Source organism: Limulus polyphemus, unplaced genomic scaffold, assembly GCF_000517525.1.
Source record: "Limulus polyphemus unplaced genomic scaffold, Limulus_polyphemus-2.1.2 Scaffold598, whole genome shotgun sequence".
Classification (NCBI taxonomy): domain Eukaryota; kingdom Metazoa; phylum Arthropoda; class Merostomata; order Xiphosura; family Limulidae; genus Limulus; species Limulus polyphemus.
The window spans coordinates 12,025-16,469 of record NW_013666208.1 but is presented as its reverse complement, the minus strand read 5'-3'; the positions used below and the strand labels follow the sequence as shown (position 1 = coordinate 16,469).

Below are 4,445 nucleotides of genomic sequence, written 5' to 3'. Positions count from 1 at the left end.
CATTTTATACTGAGTTGATATTTTACGTCAACAGGAGAGCCAGGCATACCTTAAACCTGCCCCACAACTTCTGGCTTTCTCAAGTAAGCATTGATTGGTCATCCAAACAAGCACGTGCTGCCGGAAGGCATGAACTACCTTTTATAGTCATAAGAACTAGCCTACGCTTTCGAACGACTAAAAAGAAACCACCACAAGGGGTCCCAGAACTCCCCTCTTCAGTACCTGTACGGTTCGTTGACTAAACTTATCTCAACCCCTCATACACTTAGTTAACAAACCGGTTTGTACAGACCTTGCCGCTAGGGGTCAGCACTGTTGACGAAGTGTGCAGGCACAAGAGACTGGTCATATGGTATTTGCTTCAAAGTGCGGGTCGACAAAACAGTTGTAGCGGGTGTACACACTTTTGTTGAATCTGGAATTAGGCCAAAGTATCTACAGGTGTGATGATTTCTTGATTTTCGTTCCGAAAACACTTTTTCTGTTCCGTATCAGGCAAAGTGGAGGTGCGAGTTTCACAGCCCGAGGAGTGCTGTCACATTTGGTAAGTAAAAGTCGTTGTATATAGGTTATATCGGCAGTGGGACACGACTTTCATAACCTCTTACACTTACACTGCCACAGACACAGGTAAATTAGGCACAAGTATTCACGGATGTCAGAAATGTTAAGTCCAACGTAGATGCAAAGTTAATAATCATCCCAAGTCACGACCGTAGTCGAACTACGAGAGAATTATATTAACGTGCTCTATTCGTAATGTATTATTATCATTCAGAGGAATTCCCTATCTTTAAAACCTCACATCACTATGGAAATTAAACTTTAAAAACATATACCTGAAAAGAAAAAAACAACAACAAAGAAACATTACTTTATGGCAAATCATGCATTGCAACTAATAACATAGGCTTAAAAAAGTTAAATTATGCAGTTCCCTTACAACCAGTAGATATAGATTTGTAGTTTTTGTTTTTTAATTTATTATTTACTCATTTTACTAATAACATAAAATGAATAGAGATGGCGATTTCATCGTCTGTTTATGAATTGCTCAGTCTGTTTATGAGTTACTCAGTCTGTTTATGAATTGCTCAATCTGTTTATGAATTACTCAGTCTGTTTATGAATTGCTCATCATCTTTATAACAAGAACAATAATCAAAGCTAGAATGAATAATCATAAGTGTCTTAGTACGAAAAATGCCCCTCAGCGGTGAGCTCGAATACTTATAACACTAAAATTCGAGGTTCTATCCCTGCAGTGGGTATGGTCCCGATAACTAGTTGTGCAGTTTTGTATCTAACACACATGAAACAGAAAAAAACTACGACACACGTTTTAAATAAAAGGTACATAAGGTAATCTTAAAACAACAACATATTTTAATGTGATAGTTATATTTTGTAAGCTCGAAAGGGTAAAGACATGTTAATATAATAGCTGCTAATATTTTTTTAGCTGTTTTATTGGGCCCCCCAGTGGCACAGCGGTATGTCTGCTAGAATCCGGGTTTCGATACCCGTGGTGGGCAGAGCACAGATAGCCCATTGTGTAGCTTTGTGCTTAATTACAAATAAACAATAAACTCTTTTATTGGCGCAATCTGGTAAAAATATTGCATGATAATATATCAATTATAGACAATCTATCATGAATCTTGATGGTTTTTAAATAACAAAACTAATCAGACCGACTGGACTGCAAGAACACATTCAGTCTTGATCTGTTTGTTTGTTTGTAATTAAGCACAAAGCTACACAATGGGCTATCTGTGCTCTGCCCACAACGGGTATCGAAACCCGGATTCTAGCGTTGTAAGTCCGCAGACACACCGCTGTGCTATTGGGGGGGGGGGGGTGGCTCAGTCTTAGACAAAACGATATTTTAATTTATGACAGTCACGTACGAAACATTAAGTCGTTGATGTATATGGTCAAAACTGGGAATCATTATTTCTGCTTAGAATGTAAAGTGTTAAAATGTCATTGTTTTTATGGAAAAAGGGTTAACTTATTTGTTACAGTCCCCAAAACGGGTTTCCAATCAGAAGAGTTATGTAATAGCGTTACACCTATACACTTCTCTACTTATTTGTAGACGAAATCTGACGCTCACAAAACTCAACAGGCTGACTGGATTTCAGCACTGAGACTCTAGATCCTGAGAAAGATATGACAACGTCAAACTGCAACAAGTGAGACACTAGGCCACATTTTTAGGTTAGAAATTTTTACGTCTGTACTTGTGGTTATTTGTAATGTTTTCACTTTACTATTCCTCTTGAAACGTGTTTTTTTTTTTCTTAATGATGCTCACTTCAGTTGCTACAATAGAAACGACAAAATGATAAAAGAATTACCCTGATACATCTTTAAAAGTATTGAATTTGCACCTAGGCCTAGAGGACTTTTTTTCCGTCAGCAATTAATGGTAGCTTGTCGAAGTTTATAAACACTTAAATAAATACTGCATGTCTGTTTGATTACATCGAAAAATACGATGATCACTTACTGTAAAAAAAGTCATTGTTTATTGGCCTTATTGAACGTAATTATCAGCGGCTCAACTAAAGTAATGGCCAGATGTGTCTCTGCTGACACCTCGTGGAGAGAAATATTCTATAGTACTGTAGATACATTTTCAGTATAATTCAATAATCTAATTGGAAATTCATATTCACAGTGTTTGTCAAACACAATTATTTTTTTTAATATAAAAAGTAACGTATAATTATTTATAAAAAATAATAAGCGTATTTATACTACCTTATTGGTTGTGTTATAACCATAATTTCAAAGAAAGATGTATCAATGTCTTAAGTGTTTAGCGTTTTTAAATCTACTGGACTTTCTCTCTCTCTCTCCTCCTGACAGGAATTTAGGTCTTTGTGACCTAGGAGGGTCAGGTGCTCTGAGACCTCTTCCCCCCCCCCCTCTGGACTTTCTTTACAAACCTTTTCTTTAAATCGTTTCTACCGCCAAACGGCGTAAATTCTTTGTTTAGTTGTTGTTGTTGTTTTCAAATTCATTAGCTATCTACTTAATTATGTGAGTTCTGGTGGTTGTTAACTATAATTATTCTACAATTAACGCTTTAATGTACGTTTATTTGAAAGAAATTCCACTTAAAATAATGTTCTAAGTTTAAAGCTTTCTGTCGTTATATATAGAAGTAAAACCTTGAAAAGCACATTTATTGTAAATAGATAATCAGCGTCTGGAAAACAATAACAGCTGAATACACAAAAGTTTATTTTAATACCATATAGCGGGACATCAAGTTAGATCTAATTTCTTTGAGATATCCCCTTGTGTAACTTTGTGCTTAACTTCAAAAAACAAACAAACAGACTGATTTATTTTTACTTATTATGCGTAAGACGTACTTTCTCTGCATGAGTGATCTTCTTATACAAATATAAGTAAAATTATTGTCTTGTAGGCGTGACTAAAAACCGAGTGATATTACCTTAATACATCGCTTAATTATAATTTCTGCTGTTTTCATCAGGACAACCATGTAAAAACAAAACCACAACCATATCTAACAAGCTTCCATTCTGAAGTTTATGGATGGCCGTGCTTTATATTTTTTTTTAACTTCAGTCTAGGCTATTAACTTGTAGTCTCTTTTCACTATCTCTGAAAAAATTGAAAATGGGATTTAGGCTGTTCATCAGAGTAAGAAAGTATTAGCTCCTGCTGAAAATAAAAGAAACAGTTTAAAATGGAGAGTATTCGATTTTCGGGAAAAATAAAAGCAACAGGGCGACTATTCTGATACGCTAAGACTGTCCTATTAAGGACATGGAGAGCATTGTGACGTACGTTGTTCACCTTATGACGTAATATTCGCAATAATAATAAAACTCGGCAACGATAAGAATTTATCTTGAAAACTTGTACCTAACACCACTTTTAAGTCGTCAAACTGGGTTCGCATAGCAAGCATTACGTGTGGTGCTTACAATAACTCAGATATTAGATTTCTCTCGTTCTTAAGCTGTGTAAGTATGGTAAGCACTGCGACGGTATAAAGAATACTTTAGATATAAGATCTCTCTTTGTTCTTCAATTAAATCCGTATAACAAACATTACGTGTGGCGCTATACAAAGAAATATATAGTTAAAATCGCACAGACGACAAAGATATCGAAATTAAATAATAGGTTGAACAATCGCCAAGTTTTTTTTTTAGTTTAAAAGGCGCCTTTGTTGTATGCTGTACAATCTGACAAGAGCACTAGCTCGAAACGTCATTCTTCTTTAAATAAAAATATAAAAAAAACTTGGCGATTGTTCAACCTATTATTTAATTTCGATATCTTTGTCGTCTGTGCGATTTTAACTATATATTTCTTTGTATAGCGCCACACGTAATGTTTGTTATACGGATTTAATTGAAGAACAAAGAGAGATCTTATATCTAAAGTATTCT

General features: G+C 35.1%; 1 long non-coding RNA gene across 1 annotated transcript; it reads left to right on the top strand.

The window, feature by feature from the left end:
- The first annotated feature begins 266 nt into the window (after positions 1 to 266).
- On the top strand, positions 267 to 2,188 carry LOC111085760. The gene is made up of 2 exons (XR_002610559.1): positions 267 to 547; positions 2,105 to 2,188. It is a non-coding gene; the product is annotated as an uncharacterized LOC111085760 (long non-coding RNA).
- Positions 2,189 to 4,445: the final 2,257 nt, after the last annotated feature.